The following is a 13879-nucleotide window of genomic DNA, read 5'->3' as shown; positions in this document are numbered from 1 at the left end:
CTCCCGCCTCAGATGCCAGCGCCCCGCAGACGAAGACGCCCCCCGGGGCGGCGACCCCCTGGGCCTGAGCCCTGTGGCGGGGTCCAAGGGCAGCTGAACGGCCCATGGGCTCCTGTGGTTACTCTTTCTGTTCGCTCCGGCCGCACCCCAACATCTGCGCCGCTGGCGCTCCCCTCGGTTCACTTGGCAGAGGTGAGTTCGACGGGAGCTGGAAACAGTGGGGGGGGGGTGTCAAAACTGGCAAACGCTGAGAGGCGGAGAGGCGGAAAGCGTGGGGCGGGGGGGGGGGGGAGGCGTGGACACTGACGGGCGGCCTTTCCAGGGGCGGGGCGGAGGCTCGCCGGTGTCGGGGGAGATGAGAACTGCCGGGGGTCGTTTTGTTTTATCATCAGGATTGAGAGGAAGGGAGAGGAAAACAGCAGCAGGAGAGAAGAGCACCTGCGGCTGTTTGGGAAACGAGGCGCGGGGAGCGCAGGGGTGACGGGAGCCTCGCTCCCGGGGCCTGGGGCGTGGTGCGCTGTGGTCGTGTAGCGGTCAGTACTCTGCGTCGTGGCCACAGCAACCTCGGTTCCAATCCGAGTCACAGCAAGGTCCCCTGCGCTGCCCAGAGCTCCCGTCTTCTTGTGCGCGGTGCACTTATTACTATTTCAGCGATCCGGTGCTTTTACTTCTGCTATTTTGAAACTTCTGACGGCGCCTCAACATTTTCAGGTTAGAGGAGCTCATTGTACATGTAATTACAGGGCCTTTGGTCAGATATGTCTTGTGAACGTTTTCTGTCTGTGGCTTGACTTTTCACCTTCTTAGTGGCGTCTCTGGAAGAGAAGGTATGGTTAGTGCTGATGAAGTCCAACTTATCACGTCTTTCTTTTGTACATATTTTTCCTGGGCTCTCTTCAGAAAGTCTTTGCCAAACATCAAGTCACAAAGCGTCTTCAAAATGCTTTACACCTTTAACTTTTATGTCTTGGTCCATGATGCACCTCAAATGGACTCTTGTGTGCAGTGTGAAGTAGAAATAAAGCTGTTCCATCCCGCCCCACATCCCAATAGTGAACCTATTTTCTCTCCTCACGGAACTGCTTTCATTGAAAACTAATTCACCCATTGAGCTGTGGATCAGCTGCAAGTCTTTCAATTCAGTCCATTTATCAGTTTGTGTCTCATGATGCCACTTGCACGTTGCCTGGTCTGTAGGGGCTCATGCATGGTACCTCCTAAAGTCAGGAAGTGCAAGTCCCCCGGTTCTGTTCTACTTCACACAGTGCAAACATTTTGAAGCCTATAATAGTTCCTGCAACCACCACACAGCTCAAGACATGCCTGCTCTTCAACCCTCTCATACATGTTTACCCCTTGTGGCCAAAGATCCTCCACTGTAGCCTCTTGAGAGAATAAATCTCCAGCTGTCCACTGGGCAGGTGAACACGCGAAATGACTACAAAACAGAGTCTGGGTTTTCTAATGGGGGTGGTGGTGGCTGGAGTTAGCTCACTTTTCAGGCCTTGGATCTCAGAAAAAGTTTTCTCTAAGTATTTCTAACCATGATGTGAAAACTTTGTGCTATTTACAATTCCCTCTCTTTCTAGGGAGATAGAGTCCCATGGAGGGCCCTCAATTTGCTGCACTGATCGTTGAGTGCGATGGTGCAGATGGGAGGCTGAGGGAGAGCTTTATTTTTCCTGCCTGTGGAAGCAGATGAGGGAGAGGGGGGGCAGGGGGAGGGGAGACACAGGGAGGGGAGACACAGGGAAGGGGGGACAGAGGGAGGGGAGACACGGGGAGGGGGGACAGAGGGAGGGGAGAGCAGGATGGAACCAGAAAACTGACATAAGGCACTGATGTCAGCTACGGAGAAAGAAGACACTGGTGAGCGTTTCCAGGGAAGAGAAACTTGGGTAGAAACATGTTTATATAATGTGACAGTCTCGACAATAGTTGCTTTTCTAAAAAAGTAGTAGTTTTGGTAAATACTTCACACCAGACTGATCCCTTCTCTCCCATAAGAGCAGTTGGGAACATAAAATGTATTCAGTGGCACCCTTAGGACCTCTGCCAGAGAAGTCCAAGTACTGCCACTGGGAGCCCGGGGGTCGCCTGCTCGCCGGCAGCCGGCCGTGGTTTTCTGCTTCGTCTGTTTGGCAAACTGGAGGCCCGGGCTCCACTCGCCGTCACCAGCGGGGGAGGCTGCGGTTCCAGAGGAACCCGCGTCGTGGTAAGGACAGGTCTTGAAGCCTCGCAGGATGTTTCTTCTCCCGTCTACCCAGTGAGATCCAGCGCCTTTCTTTCTTTCCCGTCAGGGCCCTGCGGGGTCCCCGTGGACAGGACCGAGTGGGCCGCTGGTTTCCTCTAGTGTCCTGCGGGCGTGGGCGGCTCCAGGGCTCAAGCTGAGCCAGGAGCGTGTGTGTGTGGGGGGGGAGGCTGTGCAGGGGCGCGGGCGGAGGTGGGGTGCCGGGGTTAGGGCATCACAATCTACCCCCGCGTCCCGCGCACCTGCCCTTCGGGGATTCCGGGGAAGCCAGAGGCCCCGAAGGCTTCTCCGCAGGCTCGACGCAAACGTGTGTGACGTTCTGGAAGGAGAGAGGACCCAGCCCTCGCCGGGCTGGCCCTCGGGGACAGGTTCCAAAGAGGGTGATTTCGGGGATAGAACCAACGGTCAGAAAACCGTGTGATCCCGAGATGAAAGTCTCAGATCCCACGCCCGAGAACTGAATCGACCCCTGCGCCCTGAACAGGAAAGTCGTCTGCGCAAGTTCCGAGACCAGGAACGGCGGGGACTGTGCACCCGGCTGGTTCTCAACCCGGGGCGATTTGGTCACCCGCGCCCCCCCCCCCTCCGCCCTTGCTGTGACTCTAGGCCTCGTCTGTAGATAGTTTTGATGGTCGTGACTGGGGGACAGGGGGCGGGAGAGTTTCCCCCCCGGCATCTGTCAGCAAAGGCCCGCGTTCCGTCCCCGCCTTCTAGGTCCTGCACCCCTGAGCGTCCCTCCTGAGGTTGGGGGTCCCGGGGTCTCACCCTGGGCGCCTCCCCTCTCGCCTCCCCCAGTCGCTCGGTCCGCTGCCCCGCCCTGGAGACCTTCTCTCCACACGCTACCGCCTCGCAAAGCCGCGTCTCCGGGGCGGTTCTGCGGGTGGCGGGGGCAGGACCACTCGCTCCGGGACGCGGGGTCGAGGCGGGCTGCGCGGGCGCGCGGCGGGTTGTCTGCGGGCTCCTCTGGCGGAGGAGGCGGGGAGAGGGCTCGGCCTTGGGAGCGCGGTCCTGGGAGGACGCGCGACCTGCCCTCTCCCCCTCGCGCCCTTCGTGAAGCCCCTGAGTGCAGGAGAAATGTCACTGTCTCTGAATCGCAGAGGCCGCCAGGGAGCCCCCAGGCTTCCGAGTCCCTGGTGGTCTAGTGGCTAGGATTCGGCGCTTTCACCGCCGCGGCCCGGGTTCGATTCCCGGTCAGGGAATCCGTTTTGTGCCGTCTGACGTCTGTCCTCTCGCAGGAACCTGCCTCTTGACGCCGCAAATGTGGTGTCGCGCGCTCCTGGAACGGAGCCTTCAACTCCCGCAGAACTGACGGGCGGGCGCTCCTCGGGGCGCACCGGCCTTGCTTTTCTCCACGGCAGCCACCCTCCCGCACGAGGGACTTCAGGGGCTCCCCGGGGCCGCTCAGGTTTACCCGGCCGCGCGACGTCACACCTCGGGGGCTGCCCCCGGCCGGAGCTGGTGGCCGCTGCAGGGCCGCGGAGCGGGCTCCGTCGGAGGCGCGTGGGTGGGTGCGCGCCGCGCGCGGGGGCCTCCGGGCTGGGTCCGCACAGAAAATGTTTACTGGCCCGAGGGCGCCCCCGCCAGGGGTGACTGTCGGGCCTGTCTCTCGGGAGGTGTAGGGAGGTGATGTGAACCGACCCAGCAAAGGCAGCGTGTGATGTGGGCACAAAATGGAAACGCCGACTGCTGCCATAAGCAGGGAGGAGCGGAAACCAACACCAGGAGGTGCCAACAGCGGTACCGCAGGCCGAACCACGGCGACGACGGCTGTTGCCTTTAAACCCGTAGGCTTCCCGGCGCTGGGCGCGTTTTCCTTTACCCTCCGAAGACCAGTTGGGACAAATGTGGTGTCCACTGGGGTAAGGGGAGAGCGAGCGGGAGCCGGGGGAGGCGACGGGGACCCGGCCCGCAGAGGCCGCAAGGGGAGCGCGCAGATGACAGCGCCGCGGCTGCGGGTCGCTGGGTCTGGTGGCGTTGCTGCCAGGAGCTCAGTCAGAGGGACGGGGGGGGGGGGCTCCCGCATGCGTTTGCGGGGGGCGGGGTGGTGACCCTAAGTGTACGGAGGCGGGACCGCTGCACTGTGCTTGGAGGGCGTGCGCTCGAGGTTACCTGGCAGCGGAGACACCACGATCCCGAAGGTGGTTCTCCCCCGCGGGCGACGCTCGGCCATTGCTCTCGGGAGATCCTGACCCCTGTGAGTGTGTATATGTGTGTGTGTGAGTGCGTGTGAGTGTGTGTGTGTGTGTGTGTGTGTGTGTGTAGTCCGCGCTCTTCCCTGACCTCCCGGGTTGGTGAAAGACCGCGTCTGTTCTGTGGCACCGCACTGCGCCCCTCCGGCCCCACTGCGTGTGAGTTCGCCCCACCCGGCGCCCCACCGTCTTCCAGCCTCTCCAGTTCCGTGACCGAAGTGTGCGGACCGCTCTGTCCCGTGCGCCACGCCTCCTTTCTGTCCAGAAGGCGCCAAACGCGCCCTCTCCCCGAAGCGCAGTGGGCCCCGCGGGGACTCCCTCCAGCGCTACAAAGGCCGCGCGGTGCGTGGTGCTGGGAAAGCGCGGCAGACGGCGCCCGGGGCCTGCGCTCCACGGCCCTTCCCCCGCCGGGTCCGCAGGAGGCTCCCCTTCCAGGAACGACGAGGCCGAGCCTGCCTTCCCCGGGGGCTCTCGGCTCCCGGCTCCCGGCTCTCCCCAGGCGCCCTTTCCCTGCCCGGGGTCGCCAGCTGCTTCTGCTCTCGCCCGGCTTCCCCTTCTGCCTCCGCCTCTTCCCGCCCGGCTGTGTTCTTGGGACAGAAACACACACACACACACACACACACACACACTCACACACACACGCTCCCCAGCTATGGGATGTGATCCAGCCGCCTCCGGTGTTCGAGACGGGAGTCGGATCAACCTTTCCTAACGACAGGAGGAGAGAACCGGCGGCGGCAAGAGGACAGACCAACACCTGTCGACACACGTGGCCAGGTGCACAGGGTCCTTTCAGGGACACCGATGGGCCCAAGCCACTCGCGGAGGCCACGGTGTTTAACATAAAGCTCAGGGTGTCTGGTGTGGACCCCAGGGCCTTTTGCCAGGTCTCTGCACCTTCCCCGAGCTCTCTCTTCTGATCTCTCCATGGAGTGACCTGGGCCAATTGTCAGGCAATAAAAGTGAGCCCCGCAGGATGCATTGGCCGGGAATCGAACCCGGGTCTCCCGCGTGGGAGGCGAGAATTCTACCACTGAACCACCAATGCCCCCTGCTACGCGTTGGTTCTTTAGGGAAAAAAAATCTCTATGGCAGCCGAGAACAACTTTCCAAATAAGATTACTCAGTCGTCTTTGGAAGCTGGAGCTCGAAAACCGACAGACATGCTGGGCAGAGGCTTGCAGCTGAGACATCAGAAGACATCGCAAAGTGGGGACATTCAGATTCAAGTGTCAAAGTGTCTGTTTTGCCAGCTCGCACCTCAGCTCTGACACAGGCCCTTTCCAGCTGCGTGACCGGCCCCTGCAGGAAAACGCCCGAAATCCACCCAGATCCCTCGTTTATGACCCGGAGCGGACGGGAATAGCGACCGCGGGAGCCCGCGGGCCGGCCCCGCCGGGCAGCTTCCCCGCGCCCCGCTCAGCTCGGGCCCGGGGGTCGCGGCCGCGGGCGTCTCCGGGGCGCTGGCCTCCGAGGCGGGGGTGGGGCAGGCCGGGCGAGGTCCCGGGCTGCCGCGTCGCCTCCGGAATCGCCCGGCGCGCGGGTTTCCGAGGCGGCGGACGCGCAGCGCAGACCCCGCCTCCCGGGCTTTCCGGGGCCGTGGAGTCCGCGCGGCCGTCCGTCCGTCCCGCGGCGCCCCGAAGGCTCGACCGAGCGGCGAGTGAGCGCCGGCTGTCGGCCGCCTCGGGAGCTCGGCCGGCGCGCGTCTCTGTGGCGCAATCGGTTAGCGCGTTCGGCTGTTAACCGAAAGGTTGGTGGTTCGAGCCCACCCAGGGACGCCTTTGTTATTCTTAAAAAGCCAAAACCAGACCCGTGCAATTCTCCCTTCTTCTCACACTCTCTCCACCGTCACCTCTGGCTTCTGCGGCTCCTGCACAGCAGGAGGACCTCGGCCAGGTTCTTAAGATCAGGAGCAGAAAGCAGGTCAGGGGGAACCCCGAAATCGTTTGTTTGTACTAGTACATTTTGAACCCTTTCCATATACTTTTCACATTAAATTGCTTCTGTCATTGTGGGGTTACAAATAATGCTGTAGTAATCATTCTTGTATACATTTCTGGCCACGTGTTCATTTTGGGGGGTAGAATCCCTGGAGGTTGCCGAGGCACCTACTCCTCTCCTCACCCCTGCGCGTGGCTCTGGCAGCATCGGCCCAGCCTCCAGCTCTTCTGGCCCCTGACCCGTTGGTCTGGTGGCTTCCACGGCTCCAGGTGGCAGCAGCAGCAGCAGCAGCAGTTGCCACAGCGCCAGTTGGAGAGGTCTGGGGATATCAATTTTTAAATTTAATTCTAGAAATAATAGGCATCCCTTAAAGTTTGATAAAGGCTAATATAAGACAATTAAAGGAAAAAACATTTAAAATACATTTTAGAACTTCTTTCAAGAATGGTTGGGACAGAAAACCTGGAAGTTTAATTAAATTTTTAGATTATAGATCTATGAATGGTTTAAAAATTTTTGGTATTTCTTGGAGATACCTCAAAGAGATTCCAGAAGCCATTATAGTCTTTTCTGGAACATTCTTCGGTGCACCGTCTTGGACTAAATGCTGGACAGGGTTGAGGTAGTGGGAAGAAATGGCTTCCAAGTGGTTGCTCAGCAGTGTAGCTGGGGAAGTGGGATGGACGGTGCGGACACCTGGGCAGAAAGAAACACAAGTAAGAAACAGCATCAGAGGGGACATATCAGCAAGGAAGTGTGTGATTGCTAAGAATGGACACTGGCGGGTGCATGTGGGATTTCAGAGATCCCAGCCCACTGCGGAATACCAAGGAGATGGAGACATAGCCTAGGGGCCGTGTATTTGCCACCATGAGACACCAAGAGGCAGGAGACAGATAAAGTATCTGAAAGTCACTAGTGTATTCTATGTAAAAAGAAGCCCAGGTTGGGGAGAGACAGAGAGAGGCGGGCAGGGCTGTAATTTAGGGTATTCATACATAACTGCTCTCTTTCAGGGATTGTATACCTGAGTAGCAAGGTATGTGCTCTGACCAGGAAACGAACCAGAAACCTTTTGGTGCACAGGGCAATCTCAACCAACTGAGTCACTCTGGCTGGGCTAGGTACTGAATTTTTATAACCAAATCATGGAAGTGATGTTGGATCGCTTTGCTGTCTTCTACAGAGTCACTAATGACATCCACAAGTAAGGGGAGGGGACACATTCACACGACATAAGGAAGGTGAAGTCCATGGGGAGTCACTGAGGAGAGAAGCTGGTGACCCAAGAGTTCCATGGCCTGCCCAAAATCACAGACTGGTCAGAATACAGAGCCTGAGATAAACCCAGCCATGTGCCCTCAAAGTTGGGGTCCTGACTGCACCCAGGTTTTCTCAGGGGCTCTGGAAAAGGCTCTGCTGGTGGAATCATATACAGACATGGAGATGGCATGGAGGAGACGGTGAACACTCGGCAGGCTAGATGAGCATTGGGTCAGTATTTGTCTGAAGAGGAGCCCAGACCTGGAACCATGCAGGTGCACTTCTGTCCACAACTCACCAAGGGTGGAGGGAGCCTGGGCCCCATTTATGCTGAGCTCACGCTTATGTAGTTCTGAATCACACCTTAATTGGATAATTGGGAAACTGAGGCCCATGGAGAGGCAGAAACTGCCCAAGGTACGTGACATTCAGAGTCCAGAGTTCAGGAGTATTCAGACCTTCCAGGCCAAGGCTCCAGCCTGCCCCACAGAGTTGGTTTGGAATCTGGGAATCCTGACATATTGGGAAGTTCCTGCCTATTCCTGCCTATATGGAGGCTGTTTTGTTCTGGGATCCAGAAAGAGAGCACTGTCATGTGTGTGTGTGCGCGCGCGTGCGCACACACACACACACACACACACACACACACACACACACACACACACATAATGACCTTGGGTGGGATTAGAAGAAGAGCAGACACAGAGGAGTTGATAACAAGAAGAAAAAAGAGGTTGGAGGCACGGCCTCCACGTGACAGCACTCCTCCAACTTTACAGCTATTGCCCCACATGTGCCTGAGCATCCCTGAGAAGTCCCTGTGCAATAATCCACTGCGTGGGCAGGAGAGACGGGCCCTGACGGGCACAGTGGCTCAGCCAGGATCTAGAAGAGGAAAGACTGAGGAGTTGAGTCTGAGCCCAGGTCTGTCTCCTCAAATCTGGGGCCCTGGCTGCACCCAGGCCTTCTAGGGGGCTGTGGAGAGGGGCGTGTTGGTGTCACTGTGTACAGTATGGCATTCCATGGAGAAGGGGGTGAGCAGTTGGTGGCCCACAGGACTGTCTGTATAACTGTTATCAGAGGAGGGGGCTCAGGGAAGGGGATCCCAGGAAGTGAGGTCACTTTCCTAAAGAACTTGGAACCCCCGTAACCAGGCAACCACGTTCTTGAAACAGCCCAACAGCCAACTCACTTGGCAAGAGACACTTGACAGTGCAAGATGCTCTCTTGCTGTGTTCCCAGTAATTGGGGCTCTGGTTTCAGGAGCCCCTGCTGTGAGCGTTTTTCCAAACCCTGGAGACGTTGGTTCAACGCTCATCCCCAACGTCTCTGGCCATTTTCGAGACGGTTGCCTAAGGTAACACAAGGCACTCTGGGTCAGCCCAACTCAGGCCAGGCCAAGTCTGTGAGCCATCCCTGGGTAACCCCCATTCCCTCTTTTCATGTGGGGGAGAAGAGGGACCTGAAGGGAGGACCCCTGGGCAGGAACAGGTTGTTGGGTGGGACAGGGCTGGCAGGGCTTCCTGAGGGGCCTCTTATCTGTGCCAATGGGAATCGTAGACCCTCAGGCTGTCATGCCTTTTCCTCCTGCGTGGAGATCTGAGCAGATCATGGTGTGAGCGAATCTGGAGTGGAGGGTCATAGGGGTCTGAGAACCAGCAAAAACAGGGCTCTGAGGTTTTCCGCCTGGTGACTGGGAACTGTCTTTACAGAGCTCCACACAGGAGAGTGGACAGGAGCTGACAGATGGCGTCTTCGACTCCATCCCCCAGCAGGAGGCACAGGTGCCCCATACACCCACAGGGGTGCAGCACAGCCTCAGGGTGAGTGTAGGTGCCAAATTCACCTAAACTCCAGGGCCCCAGGGAGTCAGGGGCCCAGGGTTCCAGAAGCCGCCCTGCTACTCCCCTGACATCTCTCCAGAGTCTAATTTCCAAAGGCATCTGGGTCCCCATCCCCTCCCCCCAATCCACCCTCACTGTCCAGCCCCTTTCGGACCAGATGCAAAGTAACTGTCCACAAATTTTTAGGAATATCAGAAAAGAGAGTATTTTTGCATTTTTCTACAGATTTTCCTGTTTTAATGCCCATCCCCAAGTGTACATGTTAGTCTGATAATCCTTGCCCTCCTTCTCCCGTTCTTACACATCATCGTGATTAGTAGGGATGCTTTTCCTTAAAAGGACAATGGGGCTCATGGTACCAAGTCTGTTTCTTTGCCATTTGCTTCCCTGAGGACCACATCCCCGTGGCCCCTCCAGGTCGGGAGCTGGGGCCTCCCTGTACTGCGCAACATACCAGGATGGGGACCAGTTATCATGGCGGGTGATCCATCTCTTCACTGCTGTGGGACATGGACATGATCCCCTTCTGTTGTCATTTCAATTGTGCTTCCCTGAACATCCCATGTGTCCTAATATCCTGACCCCTCCCACCCCAGGAAAAGCCTCTGTGTTCTTAACATGAGATGTTTTGTCAGAAATCTCAGGGGTGCCCAGCATGGCTCAGTGGTTGAGAATGAACCTATGATCCATCCAGGAGATCACAGTTCGATTCTCAGTCAGGGCACATGCCCGAGTTTTGGGTTCGTGCTCCAGTAGCGGGCGTGCAGGAGGCAGTCAATCAATGACTCATCATTGATGTTTCTATCTCTCTCTCTCTCCCTTCCTCTCTCTGAAATCAATAAAGACGTATTTAAAAAAAGAAAAGAAATCCCAGGGGTAAACACTTAATACAAGGAGGTGCTGTCCATCCTTGGCTAAGAAAATGACCTAAGATACTGATGTGTTTCATCATTCCTTACCTCCAATTCTACTTTTCTTGCAAAGAATCCTTTCTCCTGTCAACATAAGAAACATTCAAACCTGTGAAGAATTTTTGTGAGTTTATTTGAGACAAACTGTCAACAATTGCCAGAAAGCAAAATTGCAATAGATTGAGATAATGTTCTGAGAATGGCAATTTTGCACTTTATTTTATATATTACAATCAAAAGAGGAGACTTATGTGGGTTACATGAAATTCATTGGTGATAGATTAGGGAGGCGGGGAAACCTCTGGGATTGGGTAAAAAGTAAAACAATAGACACATACCTTTTTTACATAGGTTGGTATAGGATAGTTAACAGTCAACAATCAACTCAATAATAGTGAGGGGATTTGTGGTCTCTGCAGAGTGGTGCCTGTGCTTTGAGGAGTCCCGAAAAAGGAAAGTTACCTTTCCAAAGATATGTTAACATAGATACAAAAATATAACAGACAGGCTCAGTTAAAGTAAAGATTGACCTTTGTCAGGGAAGATGCCGGCCTAGCACATGACTGACTACCCACCATAAACTGCTCTTAGTTTAAAAGTTTTAATTTCAGGCCATCCTTTGTGGTTACTTTAGGTCTCTGAGTTTGCACGGCCACCAGCAGGCCTCCCCTGAGCTAGTCAGTTAAGCATGTGGCCCCTTTTTGTCTACATTCTCCTTCGATCACTCATATCCCACCTCTTGCCACTGATCACTGAGTGCTTAGGGATTCAGTCTGAGCTGCAGCCCCAACCCACTTGGCAATTCTCCCGCTGATGGCATGTCCCTCCTGAGCTGCCTCTGGTGGCATGTCCCTCCTTTGTCCCACCATAGGGAGATGAATCATCAACCTGCATGATGCAAGCAGCTGCAGCTTCGTCGCAGCCCGCGGGCCTGGTCAGCGCGCCCACTGCGCTCAACACACAAGTGGCCGTGAACCTGTTTGCTACCTGGGAGGTGCACTGCTCCAGCCCCAGCTGCGTGCCCAGATTGTGCAGGCTGACTTTAAAGAAGTTGGTGGTCTTCAAGGCACTAGAGAAGGAGCCCATCTCCGTGGTGATTGCAGTGAAGGTGAAGGGCTCCAGAGGCATCCTGCGGTCTCACGAAATTGTGCTGTCCCCCGATGGACAAATGGAGAGTGACCTGGCTCTGGCATTTTCGCTGCAGTACCCCCATTCCCTCAAGGGAGAAGGCAACAAATTACAAATCATGTTGCAGCAGAGGAAGCGGAGGAAGAACCGGCTTACCCAGGGCTACAAGACACTGGCTACGGGCGACATCAACATGGCTGAGGTGATGCAGCGACCCCTCGAGGGTGGCCAGGTGCTGAGCCTCAGCAGCAGCGTCAAGGAGGCCTCCACCAAGGTGGCCAATATCTGGATCTCCTCCTTGTCCAGCCAACCCATTGACGATAAGGACGGCACCGTGCAGGCAGGCCCCAGAGTCAAGGACAACCGCTCCAAGGGGGAGTATGAGAGCTTCAGCAACGATGCCATGCACAGGCAGGACCTGGGAGAGGAGCAGCTGCGATGGGTAATAAGAACGACGCCCATGGCCAGTCAACAAAGTGTCCAGCAGAAAGTCCTGGCGTGGCTGCATGGTCTTGACGTGTCGGAGGAGGTCCTGGACTCAGAGAAGAACCCTATGGAGTATGTCCCCCAGGTGGAGGAGGACCTGGACCTCTTGTACGACACACTGGAGAACCCCAGCGACAGCAGCCCAGATATGGAAGATGATGAGAGCATCCGCAGCACCCCCAAGCCCACGCTCAGGCCGTACTTTGAAGGCCTGTCACACACCAGCTCACAGAGGGGGATCCGGAGCACCCACAGCGCCTAGAGCCAGAAGGAGCCTCTCAGTCCGGCAGATGTGCCCAAGAAGACCCGGGCCCCGGGCAGCAAGCAGCAAGACACAGTGTCTCCCATTCAGTGGCCCACAGCACACGACCCCTGGGGAGCAGCCAGCACAGCCCCAGGACAGCCGGGAGACAGAAACCTCTGCCCTGGACATGTTCATCCAGAAGTTGTCATCTAGCGGGCGCATCACCAAGACTGAGCCTCTGGTCATCCCCTCCACCAAGTCCAAGGGGAAGCAGGCCAGCCTCTGGGGCCGGGGCAAGTCCCTGAAGGAGTGACAGCCTGCATGGCCACAGAACAAGCAGGCCAACAGCCTGGACAACGAGCGTTGCCTGGACCCGCACAGCCAGCTGCACATCCCCAGGAAGACCCTGTACCACCAGCCAGGCTACATTCTCATCTCCCGCGACCAGCTGCCCGAGAACATCATCGTCGTCACCACCTCCGGCCGGCAGGGCAGCTCCCGCTGGACGCCCTGCAGCAGCACACGCTGTCCCACAGGACGCCCGACTGGCTGGGCTACATGAGCTCTGGTCACCCCGCTGGGCTCCCACCCCGTGGCCAGGTACCTGAGCCGCGGCGTATGTCAGCTGCTGCAGCAGACAGGGCTCTCCGCCTGCTGCCCACCCCTTCAATTGCCATTTTTACATATTTGTGTTTATCTTACATATACTTAAAATACATATACTGTATTTTTTCTTATACTATCCAGTAAAATAAAATGTATTTTAGATAAAATACTATTAAAAATAAATTTTAGTTTATATAAAATTTAACTCTCTGATCCTTCAAAGTGTAAATTCCAACATCATTAAGTACACTTACAATTTTTTGCAGCCTTCATATCACATCACAACCACTTTCTAGTTACAGAACGTTTTTATCCAGACAAACCCAGGACCTGGTCGTCAGTCACTGCTCAACCTCCCCCTCAGCCCCTGACAATCCCTAATCTCTGTGTGTCTCCGTGGATTTACCTATTGTGGATTTTCATGGGAGTGAAATCATAGCATTTTCGGCCTTTTATGTCTCATTGTGTAATGGGTGTGATGAGACGACTGTGACTTGGTTTGAATAAAAACAATTTTTATTAAGAGGGAAAAATCCCAGGAGGCAAAGATTATGTGTAAAAAAGAAACCCCAATATTATTATTGTTATTTTTGTTAATCTTCACCCAAGGATATTTTTTCCATTGATTTTTTTTTTTTTTTTTTGAGAGAGAGTGGAAGGGAGGGAAAGAGAGAGAGAAACATTGATGTGAGAGAGACACATTGGTTGCCTTCCACACATGTGCCAGGGCCGGGGATCGAGCCTGCAACCGAGGTACATGCCCTTGGCCAAAATCGAACCCGGCACCCTTCAGTCCACAGGCTGACTCTCTAACCACTGAGAAAAACTGGCCGGGGCCATCTCATATCTTTTATAAATGATTGAAGACATAGCACAGTGAAAAGAGACATCTCTGATTTGGTCAAGGTTCTAAAACACTATCCAGGAAGGAGACAAGGTTGCCAGGGCCTGGTCTGTAGGGTGGGTTCCTGTTGATGTTCCCAGCCCTCCTTCATGGTGATGTCCCTGTCTTCCAG

Source organism: Miniopterus schreibersii (assembly GCF_964146895.1).
Source record: "Miniopterus schreibersii genome assembly, chromosome: 19".
Classification (NCBI taxonomy): Eukaryota; Metazoa; Chordata; class Mammalia; order Chiroptera; family Miniopteridae; genus Miniopterus; species Miniopterus schreibersii.
The sequence above is the reverse complement of the archived record's forward strand: the minus strand, read 5'-3'. Positions refer to the sequence as shown.